Source organism: Falco cherrug, chromosome 6 (assembly GCF_023634085.1).
Source record: "Falco cherrug isolate bFalChe1 chromosome 6, bFalChe1.pri, whole genome shotgun sequence".
NCBI lineage: Eukaryota > Metazoa > Chordata > Aves > Falconiformes > Falconidae > Falco > Falco cherrug.
This window is the reverse complement of record NC_073702.1, coordinates 18,566,550-18,589,632: the sequence shown is the minus strand read 5'-3', so window position 1 is coordinate 18,589,632 and position 23,083 is coordinate 18,566,550. Positions and strand designations below refer to the sequence as shown.

Below are 23,083 nucleotides of genomic sequence, written 5' to 3'. Positions count from 1 at the left end.
GCTCATGTTCAGATCTATCTAATGCTCTTGGCTGTGGATGTTGAATAAGCAAAACACATTAATGTAATTAAAGGCATCTAAAAACCACCTTTAGTAGATCAGTTAAAAGCATCATTGACACTCTGGAAACGTGCAGGACTGGTAGACACTTCAATGTCGTAACTGTAAATTATGAGTGCTAGCTAGTCAGAACACGGTCTTATTTCTGACAACAGATGGCCTGGCTATTAATAAGCCATAGTCTTAACCTGAGTTAAGAATTAAATTTGAAATCAGAAATGTTCAGGGGGTACAACATTCTGTGTAAAATACAGAGATTTTTCTAAAAAGATGAGATAAAAAAAAAGCTGTTCATCTCTACTCTAGGGCAGCAGATGCAGTCTTCCCTATAAGTTTTTGAGGCTAATGAAGTCTGTGCTAACAAGCTAAATCATGATCAGAATACAGGCCAAAGCTCATAGATATGTTAAGGAAACCCAGAGTTAACGCTTAAGCAAGGAGTTAGAACGTGCTGAGAAAGAAGATTGTCCAGTCTTGACTGAAAGCTTGTTCTTTGACACAAGACAAACACTGAGAGCCAAAACTACTGCAGACAAAAGCAGGTTGAAAGTCATGAATAATTCGAAATCAAAGTTCCTTATGAAAAGCTAGAGTGTGGTGTCCTGTCCAAAACATCATCCAAATGTAACCATCAAAACCATGTGCATCAAGTGGGAAGATATCTGAAGCACACTGGGAGCATGTGCCTCGTGGTCAAAGAGGATGACAGCACTGTTGGCTCCCAGGAATTCCTCATGGGAGAGTAGTTGCAAGTGATGAAGAAAGCAGTTGCCATGAAATCAAGTGGTATGTATTAGTTTTACACTGGGCATACGTACATGCCTGTTATATCAGAACCAGCAGGATTAGTACTAAAGGAAGAGATACATGGACCAGTAGTTTCAGGTAACTTAATTCTTCCAAGTGGATTATCTAAATTTTATATTAACCATACCTTCCCCCATTCCTTCCTCTCCCATGCACATATCACATACAGAACTGTCCATAAAATGCATAATAAAGAAGGCTTAATACAAACAGGTCAAAATCTGCCTGTTGCTATGTAAAAGTACCCCTCTTTTGAGTGAAAACTGCATAAACAGGACTTTTTAAGCTTTGAGAAGAAAATGTACTAAATGTACTCTCACAGGGCAATTCATGTGCTTGCTATTATCTGTATTTTTGTTTTATCTAGTTTTTCCCAGTCCTCCATTACCCCTGATAACTGAGGGATGACTGTGTACACTTAAAACTCACTGCTTAATGGGAAGAGTTCTTTTCACAGAAGGTCTAAAGACCTAAATGCATGCCTTTGTGCAATTGGGAAAGCTGTAATTATGATACCATTGGGGAAAAGAGACCAATACAGGATTAAATGTGTGTCATAATGTTGTCAAGTCAGAGCTCTCATGAAAAGGTAGTGAATCAAAATAAGAAAGAATCTGAGGAACTATCAAGGGAATGGAGAACCTCTCAATGGAGAGTAGATGGGAATTGGAGAAGTTTATATAAAAGGAATATATTTATGTAATTTTGGATATTGATTCCGAAGCTGTATCTTTTCTTTAGAGGTATTGGACCTTGAGCAGAAAGGGGATCCATGGAAGATCAATGGCTTGCATTACACAGGCAACTTACCTAATGGTAGTGATCCCCTCTGGTCTTCAACTCTGTATCATGGCGGAATTACAGGAATCCACAGCAAACCACATTTTCCCTCTCAGCATTCCCAGAGAGCATAAGTATTGTGAACCTTTTTGGAAGTTAATTCAACTCTGTTGGCTGACTTAGAAAGAGAATTTAGGACCATGGTTCACCTCAGATTTGGGCTTAGATCATCACTAGTACATTTGTATACTTCTCTAAAATGCTCCTGTGTTGGCCAGAATATGGAAGAGAATGGAGAGTTAATTACAACTTTCCTGAGGTACAAATGAGTTGGAAATTCACTGAGCAGTTTCTAATCCTCATTGTCCCGGTTTTCCATTGCTGTAAAGGTTTGGAAGAGTGCTGTCACCTTTTGATTGTGAAATGAAAGCTGATGTTCCTATGCGATATACAATGAGATACATGTTATAAAAACAAAACATACAGAGAAGTTGTGATTGTCACTTCTGAGTATTAACATTATCATATGATGGCTTCCACTTGGATAAAATATGTGTCTATATCTCATGCTTGTTTATTTGCAGATATAGTGAGAACTGGTTGAACACCCTGTAGCATATCAATGAAAACTCTTAGTTTCTGCAAGCTAGAACTAGCAAGACACACCTTGAGTGGCATGAGAGACTAGTAGGCGAGCAACATGCTTTTCACACATTAATATGCATGGCATAAGTTTACGGTATGTTGAGGACAGTAAACATGTCTTGAAGGTCAAGGTCCTGCTCAGAAAGAAAGTGTTATGATTTGGAAACACAGTTTTGGGTAAGGCGCTGTAATACAGCCTACTCTTCATTTAATTGTCCTGAACGTGCTGGTTAATCATGTGTGGGATGAACTTCCAAGTAATTTGAAGAGTATCATTAAGGAAAAGTAGACAGAACAAGGCACCCTGTGCCAACATTGCTAGAGCTGGCTCTTTCTTAAACACCTCCTACATACTTGATGCTGGGAGAAACATTACAGCTTGCACATTCCACCCCTACTGGCAAGCTTCATCTCAGATTAACAGTCATTGACAGCAAGCTATATAATTTATGAGGAGTGTGAATTATCTCTCACTTAGCATTTCTGCACAAACCTTTAGCAAACAATACAACTTATTCTGTATTTTCAGAAAAATCTTAGCCAGTATTTCAGCTCTTCTTGGGCTCTACCATAATATCATATCTGGATTTGTAAAAATGAAATGAAGGGTTAATGCAAGAAGGAAAGATTTAAATTCCTTATCTAAATCTCATCCATATCATCCACTTCTGACCTCAAATTAAAGTTTTCTTTCTAGAATAAAGAACTTAATAGAAAAAGATAACTTTTATAAAATCTCATATATAATAATCATTTTACTACATTTAAAAGATGACTTAAAACCTAAATTAAGATTCCAAAACTTTTAAAAATTCTATAACATTTTCAGAATAATATCTAAATTATATTTATTTTCCTGTCTTTGATAAAGGTTTATGTAACAGGATTTTGTTATTATATGCTGTCGTTTCTAGGATTTCTGATAAACCAGTTTCTAAACAGGCTGACTTTCAGATCTAAAATATTATCAACTTTATCTTCAACTTCCTAATACATTTTACTTGCTTGGATTTTCCCCACACACACCTCCAAACCCTTAGGCCATTCTTTTAAATTATCAAATTAAATTATTTAAATAAGTTTTCCAAATGTGGGATGATCATTTCTGTCAATTTTGAAAAGTAAGTGAAACAAAACAGAAAGTTTTAAGAAAAGATAAAGCAAGAACTTGTCAGGGATAGTGTAGGCAGCTATATCTTAGTCTCAGAACAAAGTTGTATATCAGATAGCATGGTGAGGGCCATGCAATTCTACCTTTTTTTTTTTTTTTTTTTTTTTTTAATGTATAAGCTACCTTGGGTTAATGGTATCAGAAACTTACGTTGAGCTACAAGTTGAAGTATAATATGTTAGGCGTGTAAATTAAAATTAAGCTGTTCATTCTCAGAGGATCATAGAAATAAATTAAATATTTTGCTGAAGTGCTTTTTTATTATTTTGGTTGGGTTTTTTTTTAAGAGGACATTTGAAACTTGAAAAATCTACAAAATTTCATCCTAGGTATTCAAAACACAGAAAGCATTATCCTAAAAATTTATTATTACTTTGATAGAAAAATATAGTTAATTCTAAAATACATTGTACAACCAATTACAATGTCACATGAAACTTGGCATATCTCAAGTGCTTACTACGTGTAATCCTTCTGGGAATTTTTGGTGCTTTATAGGCGTCAATTTATTATCTTTATTATACAGCACTAGAACGTAAAAATTATGGAGGAAGTTGTGATTCAGTTTTTAGTAGAGCCCTTGTGTCCCTGAAGCAGAAGACATTTCCCCCATCCTATTAGGCAGCAAGGAGCATCTCAAAAAACATATCTCAGAAGGAGGTTTTATTTGTCTCTTCCTAAAACTTATAGTGTAAAGGGGTGTTGCTGAGTGCAAAATGCATGCATGTTTAAAGGCAAAATGGGTTACAGGTGAAGCACGAAGTTTCTATCAAGGGAGCCCTACATACCCAGCGATACAGTATGAAGCAACCTGGACATGAAGAGCAGATGATCAGGGGGTTATAACTAAAGGTTATATGTATGGACTCTGATGTGCCATTTCCATTTCAACCTAGAATTACATCATCCTCCTTATTCTGTTTCATAATATCTTAATTTCAAAATGTGATTTGAAGGGTAGCATCACCTTATAAGAATACTTCTACCCTGGAGAAACAGTGGAGGGTAGGGATGCTATTTTCAGGAAAGGGACATTGCAGTCATCTTTTTCTTCTCCAGATGGCTCTTGGATGCTGGTTACATTTGGATTGGATGGTCGCCTGGGTGCTTTCACCCAGGCAGTTAAAATGAAAACTAGCTGGTTAACGTAAAAGCAGGTTACCAAACACCAGGAAAGTGAGAGTTACATAAAGAAAAGAGCTGAAACACCTACCAGGCCACACAGGGAGCTTACCAGAGGACTCTCTCCCAGCTCCTGCATTGCTAAACCTTTCCAGACTGCATGTCCACCCTTAATGACTGTATGAAGCAAAACCATCAGTAATCTACACCTGTAGCAGGGATTGTCTTCCATGGTATTGCAAAGATGTGATCAACAATTTTGCCTGATGTGCCTTCTGTTCATGAATGGAAACCTAATAAAATGACATAAACAACCCATTTTACAACAGGAAAGCTGTAGGCAAATTACAGGGCACAGACACAGCTAGAACTTGTATATTTTGTTTTAATTTTAACTTATTCCATATTTTGCATATTTTCCCTATTTTTCCTTTACAGCTCTGTGTTCTAAATGGCTATGGAAGTAAATGTAAAGTAACTATCTAGTTTATATGAACTAAAAACTGAATAAGGCCTGTAAATTATAAATTTTATAATTTTTAGAAATATTTTAAATACTTAGAAAAATATTGACTGGGAATGGAAGATCCCATAAAAACAATACACGCTTTACCCTACATCATGTTGGAGTCAAGAAGGGTTTGTAAATGCAAAAGAAATCAGGAAATTACTTTCATATAATGAGGAATGGAGGTGGATGGTCAGGTTATCTAACTCTGTAGTTAATCACAAGGCATATTTTCCCCTGTACACAGTGAGTATTTTTCATCTCTATACAGCTTCAGTGTACAAATATTACTTTGAAATATCCTGTTTCTTTTATTCCTCCTATTAGATATCTATCTATATTTATTTAAAACTTATAGATTGGCATTTTCTCTTGTAAAATGAGCACAAGAATTGTTGGTTTTGCTTCACAAATGCATACATATTTAACAAGTTAGCCAATCCAAATTACACTCAGGTGGAATAGTATGTATACTACACAGGGTATTCCTATACATACCTTGCCATCTGAAAAATAGGAAGTAACAATCATTGTAGCAGTGATTAATATCTCAAGCCAAATGAGTAAGTGAACAGACATTAGCTAGTTGTCAGGACTGTCTCCCAGATATGGAAGGAGAGTAGATCAGACATCCCACTGAATTCTCTTCAGCAGTTGCTCATTTATGTAATCTGAGCAAGAAGATGTTTATTAAAGGCTCCCCTGTCTTTGCAATCATCAATAACAGAAGTCGGGGGGTGGGGGGTGGTCCCTTAAGTACAATGCCAGTTTTTGACATCTCTGATGTAACTCCAATGAAACTCAAGCAAAGCAAACCTAGTATTATCCATAGGTTCCTCAGGGATATTGAGACAGCAGCAAAACCTGCTTAACCTGTTTGCTTTCCCATACTCCTAGGCTTTACGTAGCTGCCTTATGCCAACCTCCTGTTTAATTGTTTGATTTAATTGTTTCTCATAGAATAATTGTTTTTTCTAACCACATCAACAGCTGTTATACAGTTTTGTTGTTTTTCTTGCTTTCATTTATAGTCACTACATTTTGTTTGTTTGCTTTTGACATTGAGGAGTTTTTACCTCATCCAGTACTTAATTTAGGGCCCTAATGTTTCTCCATTCCCTGTGTCATAGAAAGAGATTAGCAAAGCCAGAAAATTTCATGAGATGAAATTAGCTGAAATTCTTTCAATTATGTCTTCTCATTGTGTTGAAAGAAGACAGGGCCAACAACCTGTAAGTTCTGCTTGTCCTTGGGGATCCTAAAAAAAGAAAAGAGACAGAGACAATGGGATGGGCCAAATTGCTCCTTTGAAAGGGTGGCTGCTGCAACAGCAATACAGCTGCTGGAAAGCATTGTAGGCAAATACTCAGCCCTCCCTCTGTTCTAACAAGCGTGAAATGAATAAGCATGAAGAACTAAACATTTGTCTAACTTCTGTGATTCACTCTCTCATGAACATCTGCAGCCATACCAGTGATTAAATTTAAAAAGCAAACAATGAAAAGCGATGCTCTGCTTGCAAAACTCAGCTGCTTTTTACAGGCCACTCTAAAAAATTCCTTCAGCTGAGTGATGTTTTCTGTCATGCCATATCCCATTACATAGATCCAGTTCCATTGACATTTGTTCAAAACCAAGAACAGCCTAACACGTTCCTATCATGCATCCCAATAGGTACTGCACAGTATTGTTATTTTGAAGGAAATCTCTTAACTTGTTAGAACTTGATTGTGCAAAGGCACATGGTATTGCATGTATTTGCCTGTTAAATGCTAAGTGAAGGTCTTAATTGCTGCGTTTTCAGCTTTTCTCTCACTTCCCAGGGCACGTTACCTGTGCTTTAGGTGCTCAGCAGCAAGTTGTTGTTCTGATCACATTTTATCCTATCAGGACTTTCTGTTTCCTCCCTCAGTTTGCAAACAGTTTAATTACTGACGTAAACATTTGCCGGGTTTTATCAATACTCAGTGGAAACCCCGTTATTTTCACTCTGCCTGGCTCACACAGCATGGATGGAAAGCCTGCATCGTAAATATCTGGTGTACGGGGAGGTGTACACAGAGGAGCTGGGCAGTGTCCAAGCCTGTGGTGCATTCCGGTCTGCTGGAATCCACAGCTCAGTGTTCAACTCTCACTGCAAAGCTTCTGCCAATGTCAGCACAACCCCCCTCATATTTTAGCTCATCTCCACCTTTATCAGCAGTTTAAGCTAGAAAGCCAGGCTGCGAATGTGACCAAGTGAGGTAGGCATAAGTGCTTTCTACCACTCCAGTGTAGTGCTAGCCTTATTAGATGTCTGGGTATGGCCAGTATGATTACTGGGTTTTCCAGACGTCTTGGTTGCAGTGCCAACAAGCTTCTTAAAAGCCTGCATATGCTCAGTTTTGGGTGGTTTCAGTGTGGCTCATGTGGGACTGACACCACTTTGCTGCTGGGCTGGCAGCATTAGGCTGGCTCTCCGGCTGCCACCAGCCCACAGCCAGGAGACGATAGTGAGTGGATACATCCTGGTCATAGCTCTGACAGTGCCAGCCTTTGAACACTGACACAGGGTGAACAGAGGTTTGGGACTGATGAGTGCTGTCTAATTGCAATGGGGGAATAATCCCTGAAGATGGACAGAGAGAGGATGGCTCTGGGACACCAGAATTATCACGGCTTATAACCAGAAACAAGTGCCCAGTCCAGAGTTCTCCACACTATCCTTTAGCAAAGTCAAACAGGCACCTGGGTAACTCTCACACTGCTCCAGGACCTGAAGGTGCAACCAATCCTTGGTTGCAGAAAGGCACTTCACTACATCCAGGACATGGTGCCTTTCTTCCTCTTGAAGTTGATTGACCATGCTGATCCTTTCTCACAGAGTTGACCCTTGTAGGGTGCTGGGTGACTGAACTGCTCATCCAGCTCATCCATACTCAATTGTATCATGGGCTGGATCAAAATAAGTGTGGCCAGCAGGCTGAGGGAGGTAATTCTGCCCCTCTGCTCCACTCTGGTGAGACCCCACCTGGAGTACTGCATCCAGCTCTGGGGCCCTCAGCGCAGCAAAGACATGGACCTGTTGAGGCAGGTCCAGACGATGGCCATAGAAATGATCAGAGGGCTGGAACACCTCTCCTATGAAGAAAGGCTCAGGGAGTTGGGATTGTTCAACCTGGAGAAGAGAAGGCTCCGGGGAGACCTTATTGCAGCCTGTCGGTACTTCAAGGGGGCTTTTAAGAAACATGGGGACAAACACTTTAGTGAGGCCTGTTGTGATAGGACAAAGGGTAATGATTTTAAACTAAAAGATAGTAGATTTAGACTAGATAATAGGAAGATTTTTTTTTACAATGAGGGTGGTGAAACACTGGCACAAGCTGCCCAGAGTGGTGGTAGATGCCCCATCCCTGGAAACATTCAAGGTCAGGTTGGACGGGGCTCTGAGCAACCTCATCTAGTTGAAGATGTCCCTGCTTGTTGCAAGGATTTGGACTAGATGACCTTTAAAGGTCCCTTCCAACCCAAACTATTCTATGATTTCATGATTCTAAACCTGGCCTCATGTCTCTTCTCTGCATGATGGACTCCATATGCACACCTTTCGCCTTCTACCTCCATGCAGCAGGACCTGGGAAGAGCTTCGGCAGAAATAAAAGTATGCTAAAGCTGTGGCGTGAAGGAAGATGAGGACCAAGAGTGCTTCTGGAGGATGGCCTGGAGTTCCTGAGGAAGGCACGCTAGCTAGGTAAGATGAGCCTTGCAGGACAAGTGAGAACAAAGTAGGATGCAGTCTTTCTGGGGAGATGACCTGTGCTGGAAGAAACTACGTATAGGGTATGTTCACATCCTTATTCTTTCTTCTGTTAAGATGAAATGAGGAAAGCCCTATGAATAATATGGTATTTTCTCACTATTTTTTCCCTACCTGGATCAGTATGATCATACAATCATTTTGAACACGTGTGGAAATGAAATGGCAAGACTAATTTGAATCCAGAACTGTTTAACTACTTCTGAGACATTTGAAAAAAGCAGCTCAGAAAACAAAACAGCAACTAGATATAAATTGCCATTTTGCCTCTATGGCTTCAACTGCTATGCTGTATCATGTCATTCATTTCCAAACATAATTTCTCTTTGGAAAGGCGTTTTCCACTAGGTTCCAATAACTATGACCTCACAATTCAAACTTTCTTTTCATTATGGAAATACAAATATTTATTTTGTGTGTTTGTTGAAAACCTGCTTGTTATTAGCCCAACAAACTATTTTTCTGGAGTTCTGCAATATGACTGTAATGGGGCCAGTTTATGAAATTTGGATGTTTTCATCCTGCTGTAGTATCTAGCTCAGTACTTCTCCTATACTTGCCAGCCATCTCAAATACAAGTAATTAGGTTCTATGGGTCTAATTTTAATTGGCTGTTGTGCCCTATGTTGTGTTTTCTTATAGAGTTGCAACGAATTGCTGTGCTCTTAAATGAGGCAAGAAAGAAGAAATAGATTTTATTAAACTGAGATACTTGTGAGTTATAGTAAAGGCAGCCACAAATTAGCATGGTGTGGGATCCTCCCTGAATAGATCTCACCTACCAGAACAATGCATTGTGAAATTCCCTGTTTCATGTTATTTAGAGTTTTCAGATCTGAAGGCAGGGGGGAAAGATTGTCATGACAATAGTGGTAATAGCTTTTACTGCAAATATTTTGGAATATAATATTTATTATAATGTTTATGGAGCAATCAGATTCAGGATTGTGTCACCAGGTCTGAAGATGCCTTTAGGAAAGATGTTACTCGTGGTCTGAAAAAACTGCAATCAGTTTATTAACAGTCATGTGAGTAATCTGTTTGAGAATTCAGGACCCAGCGATGACCCTCATGGAAAACATGATAGCTTCTTTCATTTTGGTGTTGCTGATTCTGATCTAGCTTCACCAATCTGTCAAATATCAGCTGTTTAAATTAGGATCGTTGGGGCTTGTCTTGTTCTGTCCTTCAGCCAGTCACATGCTTTACTTAATTTGCAGTACTACACTGTCACTCTTCCCAACCCCTTATCCAGTGCTTCATATATTTTGGTTGGTTTGATCTGTTTTTCTGCAAACAGAAAGATACTGCATGCTGTGTCACCAGACCTCAACTTTTGCTAGTACTTTGCACAGTGTACTCAAAGAAATACATAGAGGACATAACTTCTAGCTTCAGGCTTTTGCTTAGGCCAGGATCCATTCTGCAACTGGATGCTTCAGAAGAGGAAAAGACACAGAGATCTGGATTTGCTTACCCATAATCCTGTAGCTATGAAAATAAATATAAAATATTATTGTTAATCAGGAAGAGCATTGCAACTTCTGAGATTACAAATTCAATAAATTATTAAAATGCTGATGAATATTTTTTGTTAAAATTCTGTTTGGAATAAATTCCATCAAAGATTAAATATTACAGGCTTTTCATACAAAAAACTTCCAAGAAATCTATTTCCTTCTCTCCACATGATGAAATGCAGATAGTGAATAATGGAATGAATGAGAACTTTGTGTTAATATAAAATAGAATTTTAACAGAAATGTCATTATTTTGGGGTATTTTTTTAAATATGAACTTAGAAAATAAAATATTTCTATTTATTTTCAGAAGAAAAGTATTCTCCACTTCAACCAAAAGTTAGAGAGTTGATGCACAGACTGGATGAATTTCTAAAATTTATCATCTTCTTATGGCAGCAGGACTTCTGTTATCAAAATGTATCATCTTTAACCACAGAATTTGAGTTATGTCTCCAACAGCTGGTAATTGGCAAAGGTAGGAACAGGACCTGCATCCAGTGGCTTCCAGACCAGTGCCCTCTGTGCTGAGCCACGCAGAGAACACTTTAAAATTTATTACATATATTATGTCTGTTAGAAATGCGTATGTTACTGTGTGCTAAACTGGGTAGCTGCTACTCTCACTTCCACAAGTAGTCCTCATGACATGAACTTTATAATGTTGCAAATCAGAGAAGTATATTTTTTATAGCATGTATTCAATACATAGAAACCATTTTTCACTGCTAGGGACAGTGGTGGGTCATCTGTTGATGGAAAAATCAGTTTTAACTAAATGGAAGTGACCTTTTGTCACTCTTGAATACAGCTAGACTGCCAGGTTGGTTTGCTTTCTTGTCTGCTCCAGGGCCAAGTCAACTAATCATTTTACACAGCATACATATTGGTTTACTCCCAAGGTCCAGTTTATAGCAATCCAATGAGTTCTTTTTGATGATGAAACCTTTGGTCAAAAAGAAAAAAAGGTTGCTGAAAGCTGAGTCAGTTTTTTTTGTATTATCCCAAAATGCCACATCCTAATTTATGTATGTCATAGATTTACATGTATAACAAAAATACCCAAGTGTGACAGGCTGTGAAACAAACTTTCCATTATGCACTTGTTTGTCTCTTTTTGCAGCATCTTCTGTTGAGGACAGAGCATGCAACTGCTCACAGTCTTTTCTCAGCCCACTGCAGAGAATTTGCTAGGTTATTTGTGAGGAAATTGGCAAGCCTGCTGTGTGTACTCAGGCATCCTGGGAATTTCACTAGTCAAAGTTGAAAAGTGCAAAAACTGTCAATCAGTGTGTATTTACCATTTTCCTTTCTTTGTCCAAGATTGATGCTGTTGGAGGAGGCAAAAGACTGTGATGAGACAAAAAAACCAGCATGCCTAATGCACAATTTATTCAAGAGTTGGTTTTTTCTCCAAATTTTATGGAACCTTGTGCACTCTGTCTCAAAGTTGCCGTAACACCTGATACACAATACAAAATACATTTATGCACAACACACAACATAAAGGGTACATATGACTCATTATCTTTATATTTCCAGAAAATGGTTCTTATCCAGTTTCCCCATCTTTACACAAATTTTCCAAGGTTTGTTTGAGAGCATTTATGTTTGAATATAATATCCACCCGCCCAATGAAAATTTCCATTTAAAAGACTACCACTTCACCCTGTTCTTACAGCACTTCTTATTGAGAGGTTTGATTTACTCTTCAAGTCTGAACTTTTAAGTCTTCGTGATAGAGGTAATAAGTCTTTCATTCTACTATACAGTAAGTCCTATCCCAATTCTTACTCCAGTCATTTATTTCTCTCTTCCTAGTCTGCTGTATTGCTATCTGCCCATTTATTATCCCATCTCCCTCACTGAATTGTGAGGGTTGCCAGTGTAAATATTAAAAGCCTGGGGTTTTAATCCAGCCATAACACAAAATGGTTGCTTATCCTGACATTCCTGTCCTTCCATTTTTTTCAGCTATGCTTACTCAGCTCTACTCTCTCAGAAAATAATATTCAGTAAGGACAGTACCTGCTGACAATAGCTCTTATGAGAATGGATAATACTGTTTCTTCCTCATTTTCTTGAATAATCCTAAAGGGGAAAAAATTGCACTTCAACCATCTATTCCTATCCGTCTTGTTTATTTATCACATTTATCACAATTTAAGGTGTGTTTCAGGTTTTAGAATTTCTTCCAGTAACAGAGACTTTCTTTACATGTTAGGTGTTCTTAACATTTAAAAACTTTGCTTTTAATCAGCTTTCAGCTTTGGAGATAAATTTTACTGTACAAAACCCTATGCTACTTTAGTTAAAAGACAACAATTCTGGGGCATCTACTTCTCAAATGTAAAATGACTTTGAAAGGGTAGCTTAGTCCCAGAAGCCACTTTTCGGTTATAGTTGCATACCTTTTCATGTAGAAAATGCACTTAGAATTATCTTTATCAGGGCCAAACACCTTTCCTACTTCATCTAATTCCCTGGAAATATTTCAGTTGAAACAGAAGAAAAAAATAGGAAGATGATTTTAATATGTGCTTTTCATCAGAGTAACACTTTAACCTATAGTAATGCGGTGTCTGCTATGGACTGTTGATATGATACAGTTTTACTCAGTTGAAAAGGGACCAAACAGAGGAATTAACAAAATGAACAAAGGATTTAAGAAGTTTAGCCCCTTTGCTTCATGATTTTTCCGAGGCTCTTAACTCTGAAATCTATTATCTCTGTACACCTGAAAAGGACAGGACTGGATATATTTTTCCTTAAATTCTGTAAAATTTTACCTTTGAAATTACTACTACAACTGTTGCATTAAGTTGACTGACTGATGAACTGTGGCTTCAGGTTATACTTTGAGTTCTCATAGTGCTTAAAGCAACAGGTTTCCAATGCTAATGGAATCTTTTAGACACTATATTATAGTTATGACCAATTTTTTTAGATTATTGTATATTTATAGTACTCAATCAATGGTTTTATCACACATTTCAGGCTTAGTTATTCATCAGCTACTGTGTGTGGTTTGAAATGATGTCTTCTTTCACATTCTTCATTACTTTACAAACCCTAGCCTAACTGAAGAATCTGAGGCAGCTGAGCTTGTTTGGAGTAGCAGAGTGAAGGCTAAGGAAGTTCTCACAGCAGGCAGCAACTCAAAGGGTAGCTACAAAGATGACAGAGCCAAAGTCTTCTTGGTAGTGGCAATCAATATGACAAGAAGGCCAAAAGATACACTGAACCTTGAAAAGTTCAGATTGGAAAGGGAGAGAGAGACAGAGAGAGAGAGGGGGGGGGTGGAGTGGGGGTGGGGGTGTGGGTGGGGGTGTCTCTCACTCACTCACTCTCTCACCAGGAAAAAAATGCAACACTGAAACCCCTTATGCCATCCCTGGGGTTTTCAAAACAGACAAAACCATAGCTGAATGAATGTGGTGTTACTGAAAGTCCCACTCTTAGCAAGAAGTTGGACTAGATGTCATCTAGAAGTCACTTGCAAGCATCATTTCCATGATCTACAAGCTCTGTGCGATTTTTGATCTACCACGAAGCCAAAAGAATCTCTGCATCACCATCAACATGGGCAGATGCTGAGAAAAATCACAGCCATCTCCTTCTGCACTGAAGGTGTTACAAATTAAATGTGAAACCCTGCAGAGGTGAAATGTGGCATTTGTTCCTTTTATACTAACTTTTGTAGATAGAATGCTTTCCTTGTCCCTGCAAACCACACAGTTTTTTGAAGTTGTGCTGTTTTAAAAATAACTGTCTCCCCCAAAATTCCACACATCTAGCACAAAATCAAAACCTGGTGAATTTATTCACACTGCCTAACAATGGAGGCCTTCAGCAGATCTCATAAGTACTTTTAAACTACATTTTGGCTGCCTGTTTGAGGGGATGGAGCTTCAGAAACAATCATTAACTAACTTAGGTTTGTGTGTTTAAGTCTGTGTAAGTATATAGACTAGGAGGAAGTCTATTGCAAAAATTATTGTGCCCTTTTTTGCTTTCCTTTTTTTTTTTAATAAATCCTTGTGCTAGACAGTAAAGAGTGCCTTAAACTAAGTAAAAACACAGAATGATGGCACTAAAGAGCCATATTCTTCAAAACACAACCAAGTATCTGTAGATATTCTCAGCTTAGCTGAAAACTGTTGCCTTAGAAATGACTAAATTCAAGTGGATTATCTGCAGCTCATTCTAGAGCTGACAGCTGTGTGGACCTCTTCTTTGATGGTGCTGTTGTCCTTTTTATAGCTGCATTTTCTCAAGGCTGAAGTATGTCAAGTGTCAAGACCTGGTGGGTTTTTTTTGTTCTTTTCTTATGCTATAAATCTGTAAATCCAACTCAATCTAAAGCCTGAGAAAAGGGAACTGGACTTTAAAAGCTTTAATTTCAAATAATATAAGCTTCTCCGAGTACCAGTTTGTGAGTACAAGTCTGATGTGTACTGAAATCTGGTATCTATTCTAACAAAATAAATTAGGTGTTGTACAGTGTAGGATTTATTTTAAAGCATATATTTTGAAAAAATGTATAATCCATGATAAAAATAAGACTATTTACAGCAATGTATCTCGAGAGCTCAAAACATAACTGGAGGATATAAACCTCAGAAAAAATAAACACTGGCAAAGTATTAAAAAATAACTTTTAAAGAATCAGATCAGAGAGATTACAAATACTGTGAGAAAAAAAGAAGAAAACCTGAATACTCAAAAGGAAACAATATCCAGCACCTTTTAAAAAAACTTGATGTAAAATGATGGTCAACTATTTCAAAAGAAGTACAATGAAGACAGAATGTAAGAATGAACCACTCTTGTACCAAGCAATGAAATATTCCATTCTATATTAAAGCTAGTTTTGTCTAGACATAAAACCAAGTAGTACAAAGAAAAAAATATTTCTCAAGCATGATAATATTGTTTGGAATTAAATCTCAGAGGTGAAAAACTCCCTTTCTATTTTCCTTTCAGACACTTCTCTAGCTAGGGTCTTGACTGAAATTTCATTTCATTGCTTTTGTTAAACACAGTACAAGGACTATTAAATATTTCTGCAGTAAAAATATTTGACATAGCTCTGGAGAATACACCATTGGACAGCCCTACCAAACCACAATATTTTACTCTGAAGCTGCAGGGTGAAAATATTTATTCTGCAATAATCTCTTAATTCATTATTTTTCATTGACTACCTCTTCCCTTCCCACCTCCTCTGTCTCTCCCTCCTCACACATCCACATTACTGAAGCGGTTTTGAATCTGTAGATACCTCAGAAGAACAGGGAACAAGTGTCTTTAAGCAACATTCACAATTTTCTGATTCTGAGTGAATCCAAGTGCTCGTGATGTTATGAGAATAATTCATACTTCCAGTTAGGCTAAATCATCTCTCAGTTGACACTAACAAAATCCCTGCAAAGTTAAGAAAGATACAGCCTCGTTCTTAGGTACAGATTTAAATAATAAGATTTAAAGAGCAGATAAATGTTTGTCTTTAGCAGGCCACCTGCTAAGATCCTCTTACACTGCTCTAGGTCTCTTACTCAATGAAGAGAAATAATAACAAATGTGAAGATGTTGCTATTTGAGAATCATCAGGATCATAAAGAATTTGGGCCATCCTCTTGCATCCCAGTATGGGAGTAAAATTCCAGAAAGAGACTTCACAGCAAATAAATATTATTTAACCACTTGCTGATGAGTTTAATACCCCTGCAGTCACATCAGCACAGAAGTGACTAGAGGGGTTCCTGCTAATGGAAATGGAAACATCATGGTTTCATTGCATGCATTACTTGTTGGCCACTGTTATGCAGCTTCTAAGGAGGCAGAATCTCATCCAAGTGCACAACAGTTGCCTTTGACTTGGATTCACAGTGCCTGGTGCTACCACTGAGCTGAGCTTTAGAAGTAAGAACACATCTTCGACTTTAAAAACCAGCTGTTAAAGAAGTATGAATCAGAAAGGGTAAGGATATACCAGACAAATGGTAGTTACATGAAAGTTCTATCAGACAAAGCATGATTACATGAATTGCCTAGAAAAGTTGCAGGAAATTAACTGTGAATGATACAATACATATAAAATGAAAAAACTGCTGAAATCTGGAGGTCATGAAAAAGATGTAGCAACTGATAAAATTAAAGATTATTAGAATACTGTTTCAGAAAGCTAATTCATATTCAAAAAGGTGATGGTATCAAGGAGTTTTGAATCTAGCCACATGCATCTTAATGGGCGTATTCAAATCCATAACTAAGTAAAAAACTCAAGAGGAAGTGTTTACTGATATGCAACAAATAAAGCTCTATACTAGTTTATACATCACTGGTAATATTATTAACTAAGTGCTGAATCAAATTTCCATTTAAATCAAAACTTAATTTAAAACGAGTCCTTATATTTCACATCATTTTTTCAATTAACATCACCAATACGCAAACCAGAAAGAACTAGGCTTTACTTTTATGTTCTCATGTGAGTCCAAGGGCTGTGGTTGCATTTTATTTTCTTGTAGAAGCAGCAACTTCATCCTGCAGATATTTCCACACAGTTATTTCAATAGGTCAACCCAAAACAGTTTCAACATGTAATAAAGTCCTGTTAAGGTTCTTTCTCAGCTGTCCAGCTCTCAGTTTATTGTCTGATCCAAATATAAAACTTTGTTATTAGAATAAGTATTTCAGAGCTCTTTGTTGCAAAATACTTTTATTTTTGACAGTAAGACTGTCACAACTATGGTTAGACTGTTGTATTGCTCAGCAAACATCTAAAGTCCTTTTACCATGGCTTTCAAAGGCAAATACATTTTTATGGCAGTATACTGTGACCTGTGCAGTTGTGTAAAGGTGGCTTTGCACTCTCCTTTTATATTTTCTTAAAATTTTCTGACAAAGGCACATAGATGCTGGAATATATTATGGAATAAGCAGAGCCAAACCCTCCCAAATTATTAGATTATCAGAGGACCAGCCAAATACATATTAGACTGGGGTTTATAAGTACCAGGAAACCCCTTTCATCCTAAAATTAGAGCAGAACTTTATATGCACAATAGGTGATTTCATGTAATAAAGCAGCTTATGCTATATCACTGTAAACAGGAGATACAATTTTCTTAAAATATAGAAAGCATAAGAATATTTTTTCCATAGAAACAATTATATTGCTGTACATGTATTTAATGAACATTTAATTTAAATGGACATTCAAAAAAGGTTAAAATCACTTCATCTGGATATTGAATAATGTCATGGTGAAGGTATTCAGCAAGAGGAAAAAAAGCAGCCTGATTTTCAAGGAATTATCAAGCGTGCAAATGTCATCTGGTAGGGAAACCCCTTCCAGAGGTTCCTTAGTACATCCTGTATTAAATAAAGGTGCAAATATTATGATTGTGTCCTTATGCCAACTTGAGGAACACACCCATTTGTCAAGGTGGCTAGCAATTAAATTATTTTTTTTTTACCTTTAGACCTTAATTTCTAAAAATAAATAAAGAAATAGATAACCCCAATAAAATGTAGAATCTTATGGGAAATCCCTATGCCAAATCCACTCCTTCAGAACACTGCATTATAGACAGTCTTCAAGGCATTTTGAAGGCATCCCTGGCATCGATGCCAGTCTGCAGTCTGCAATGACAAATGCATATGATGAGCACTGATTCAGAAAATACGAGCTCAAAACATCTTTCAGAACACAATAGACCAGATATACATTATTATAATGTCCAGTTAGGTACATTATATTCACATGCATGTGCAAACTCTATGTATTTAGAGACGAAATTTTATTACACATGAAATAAAAGCTGCAGTTATCATCAACAGACTCTGTTTCTGAATGTTCAAAGTTCTCTGAAAGTTCCTGGTTTAGGTCACCCAGACTAACATCCCAAATCACTGGAACCTTTTAAGCTTAAACAACTTCTGTACTGTTTTTCTTACTGAAAAAGAAAAAAAATCAGTTAATTTGAGTTTTGTGAGACTGAATGAATTAATGTTTGTGAAGCACTCCAACACCCTAGAGGAAATGAATAATTCTGCCTTCCAGCAGTGTTTGAATAACGCAAGGCAAATAAGGCCATGGGGTATACAGTGAACAGTGAGAGGTAAATATAATATACAACTGCTCGCTGTTGGAGTACTGTGTATTCTTCATGCTTAATGAAGCAGGGGTCCTATGTAATTACAGTGTTATAGTACATTCAGAAAAAAAAGAGCTGAATTAAGGTTTCCTGGGCAATCTTAATTCTGGCATCTCCTATCTTTTGAGTACTTGACTCTGTAACCTTAATAATGTTCTTTTGTGTGCAAGATTATTTATATTTTAAAGACATCAATCATTACAGTATCTAGGCAACACCACATGAAGTACAAACAGCAAATCCTTCATTACAGACAAACTTGCTTTCTTTCATCTCTTCCTCAAGAGGAAATAATCCACAGCACAGTGTATCCCACAGCATGCTCCCAGGAGCAACTCTGTCATTAGCTAGGCACCTGCAGAAAGTAATCTGGTTTTGAATGCTCCTTTAGATTTGAGGACAAGCTTATCTCTGGCAACAGCATGCTCCACAGGGAGAAACCCTTCACTGAAAACACTCTGCCTTCACCCTGTCAGAGTTGAAGCTTTTGTGAACTCCAGTGTCACCATCAAATGCAATAGCTGCATTTGGAGGAAACCAATGTAAAGCAGCAAGCTGCAGAAGCTGAACAGGAAGGCTATATAGGCAAACATGCATTTCAGGGTACTACATTGAATCCAGTGTGGCACAAGTAGCCGTTTTACAGCAAATTATGATACAGCCTATTTTCTTCCATCTACAGTAGCAGCCAGGTCACTGAAAAGCAATAAGAGGCTGTAGCTTCTGCAGAGCTTTCAAATTTCATTGGAGTAAATTATAATCCATTTCTGTAGTAGTTAATGCCATGACTTGCTTCAGTTGGGACCTCTAGCAAAAATTTGACTGATATGACCCAGGTGAGGTAGGACTTCTAAAGAAAAGAAATACGCAGCTTCTTACGATTTGGGAAGAAGCCCTGTAGTCCACAGTACACCCAAAAATGTCTTTAGAAATGTTAATCAGAATACACTGTGAGAAAGATACCTGCCCAGGCAGACCTGCTAGGTCTGTCTCTGAGAATGGATGCGGGCAGGAGGGCTTTGTAGTCATGTGCCCACAGCTGGGCTATGTGAAAGGAGACAAAGCTCAAGTCCTTTTTGCTCTCAGTATACATGTGACTGAACCACATACATACACCAGACACACTGTGGTCAGATAGGAAAACAACACTCTTGCCCAGATGATCCTACAAACTGCTTACAGCCTATAACAGAGGAAGATCACCGAGACAGCTCAGCTTTCTTTTTCCAATGAGAATTACTTTAGGTAAAGAACAACACAGAAGTTCAGCTTACTGCATTCATTTTTATTTGACTTCTTCCAGAAAAGGCACTGTGCCTTGGAGACCTTGTTACTGTTCCAGCTCCACCAGGTTCTGTAGAGTATGAAGTCCCCCATCCTCTCCTTTTGAAATAGAGTTTTGTCCCTAAATGAAATTATTACCTACCTCCAACACTATTCTTCTCTTATCAGTCTCCAGTACAACTCTTTCAGGACGTATAGAACTTGGGTTTTGAGGAAGATATCTTAGACATGCAGGTATCCTTTTATAATTTGGTTTTTGCTCTTCAATTTCTATGAAAAATAGGGGAAATTTCTATTTCTATGAGGAGTTACAGTCAGTCACTCCTTATGTCTAATAACCAAAGCTGTTTGGAAGGATTATTTGCAAAGTAAGAACATTTTTTTTTTTTAGCCTGCTGTTTACTACTTCATAATAAATGATAAAAAATTACCAAAAACTTTACTTACTGTCCTTTTCACCTTTTCTTTTTTATATTTGGGATACTAGAATTGCAGCATAAGAATCAGTATTATTTCATCTTCATCCTCTCTTACATCCATCTCTTTGAGGGATGACAGATGCACCACTGCATCTCAGATGAATTGTATGGTGATCTGCCTGTAACTCTTCATCAAAGAGAGACTGCTGTTTCCAGTGAAAAGCAAACAGAAAGGTATGAGTTTTTTCCCTTGCTAAAGGCTGAAGGAGCAATGGAACAGACTTTTTAATACAGGAAGCATTACTAATATAAGACCAGTTCATTTTACTGTGCTACAGTTCAGCTTTTTGCTCCAAGTGGTAAATGCTTAAAGAGAAATGGAAGAAATATGAGCTATATTTTTTTATTTGCTTAGATTTCTTTAGAAAACAAAACAAAACAAAGCAGTCCCACCATTGCTGAAATACTTAATTCTCCTATTGTCAATTTATAAAATCTTTCTCCTGGTAATGCAAAAGATTCAAATTAGAGCCCAGTAAAACCATCTGGAGTCAAGAGAAATGCTCTTGGAGAATTTAGGGGGAAGCAATAATTCAAGATACTCATTGTCAATATAGATTGAAGTTGAAGCTGAAATGAGGTTCATGATGAAAGTAAGGAGAGGGGGCCATGATAACATAACCTCTCACACCTGTATAATGAGAAGTTCCCCATATCAGGTAGTGCTAGTGGGTGGGCAGAGCAATGCTCTCTCTTTTCTCCCTGTGCCCTCTGTGTCAAACTGTGCTGGGTCTGCACCAGCCAGACACATGAGTTACTCCTGGAACAATTCCACAGAGGCCTTGTCATGCATTTCCAGGAAGACATTAACTCCATACACCCTGATTGAGATTCTGAGATGGTACCACAACATGCAGAGAGAAAAAAGATGCCATGCATTCTTATAAAAAAAATATGTCTGTCCATCTGATCCAACAGGATTCCCCAACAATGACAATAAGGTTGGCTTAATGTCTTCTGAGAAAACGGGCACGAGTAGCCTATACGGGATGACTGGGAAATAATTGTTTACCTTTTTTTGTAATACAATGCAATACAATACAATACATTTAAGAGTTACTCATCTAAGTGAAAGACAGCCATCCTTGGCTCTCCTTTTGCTCAGTGGGAGCTTCTACAGAACAATCCATTTGCATCTGTCCTAAACACTGACTTATCCTAACGTATAGGATAAGCTGTATAGTCTGGGGAGAGTAGCTTCTTCTATTAACTGTATAAAAAAGCATTTACGGTGATGCCTTAGACTTGCTTGTAGACAAGTCTAAAGGAGGTCTGTTCTTGGTTTCCTTATGACTAGTGCATGAAATCTGAATTTATCAGGGTCCTAATAAGAGTCAATGTGATTTACATTAGGTGTTGTTTCCACCACATTATGACTATTCCATATGTAACTTGAAAATAATGACAGAATATCAACCTTGTTGAACATGCTAACTCTCTCACTGAATAAAAATGTCCTGATCCAAAGTGAAATCCCATTCTGGTGCAAACCTACAAAGGGTTACACTGTTTTTCTTGGATTCTATTATCTACTGTTTCTGTCATAACAGTGTTTAAAAATTTCCATTATGATTATACTACTGAGCTAAGTATTGCATAAATTTGAGAAAACAGATTCCCTCATCTGCAAAAGCATAATTCTAAGGGAAAAGAATTATGACTGACTTTTTTCCTCATAGCCTCATCACAAGAACCTTTTTTTTTTTTCCCAAATTCAGTCTGACAGACGTGAAGGATTACATATAATAAATATTGCAAAGTCAGTATTCTGGTCCTTTTAAGTAATATTTTGGAAAGTTCTGAGCACTATCGAATTCCATATTTGACTTTGAAGTAATTTTTCTTTCTCATCACATGAAGGCAAATCCTGGGAGGTGGCATGTCTCAGTTTTTTCCCTTACCTCACTGGAAACATAAAATGAAGGGGAGAAAACATGACAGAGGGGTTAGTGTTTCAAGTTTTCTCTTCCTTTTTTTCGGTCACAGAACTGCAGGATTGCAGTTGAGCTTGGTTACAGGATTTACTAGCCTGGCTGGTGAAGCTGTATGGGCTTTCATGGTACATAACACAAAAATCCAAACCAAAACAAAAAAGGCAAGAAGCAAACAAGAACCTCTAGCTAATGCAGGAGAGTTCTGCAGAAACCTGCACAATTTCCAAACCCTCAGCGTAGATCCGGAACAAACATAAGACTTTGTATAGCAAGCAGTTCTCACTTCTTTTTGGTTTGTTTGTTTCTTGAAACAAAAAGGATCAGAAAAACAAACAACAGCCATGTACCTGAGGCTGATACAATACAAACTGACCTTAACCAAAAATTACAGAAATTATAAATATCCCATTCCATTGCTGGCAATTGTATCTTAAAAGCATATCATAATAGTATTGTAATATCACATTTTTCTAATAATTTTGAAATTAATTTTACTGTGTGTCTTAAAAAAATCCTAAATATCAAAAATTAACTCCTGAATTACTTGTATTTTATTGACTTGATGACACCAAAATCTTTCAATCTTTACTCAGCTGGTGAAGGAACAGGTTTGGTTTGATTTAAACATTATAAACAAGAGGTTAAACACAGATCTTCTAACCACCACAATGTTTTGTTTGTAAAATAGCCTTATTCTCATTTTGCTGTTGAACAAGAATTGTAAGCAATGGTTAACACTACAATATGCATTGTATAACAACAACAACTACAACAAAAAAAGTTTATATAACAGTACTGCTCCACTTGGTTT

At 37.4% G+C, this 23,083-nt stretch overlaps 1 protein-coding gene and 1 long non-coding RNA gene across 2 annotated transcripts in view; both read left to right on the top strand.

Moving 5' to 3' along the window:
- The window catches only part of LOC129736369 (uncharacterized), a 41,398-nt gene extending 27,710 nt beyond the window's left edge, over positions 1-13,688 (top strand). Inside the window, exons 4-5 of the long non-coding RNA XR_008732857.1 lie at positions 8,701-10,887; positions 11,533-13,688. This is a non-coding gene — a long non-coding RNA (uncharacterized LOC129736369). The remainder of the gene's footprint in view (positions 1-8,700; positions 10,888-11,532) is intronic.
- Positions 13,689-14,112: 424 nt separating this feature from the next.
- Positions 14,113-23,083, top strand: part of FAM83B (family with sequence similarity 83 member B) — a 97,520-nt gene continuing 88,549 nt past the window's right edge. Inside the window, exon 1 of the mRNA XM_027809146.2 lies at positions 14,113-22,283. The gene's annotated coding sequence lies outside the window, so the exon portion shown is untranslated. The remainder of the gene's footprint in view (positions 22,284-23,083) is intronic.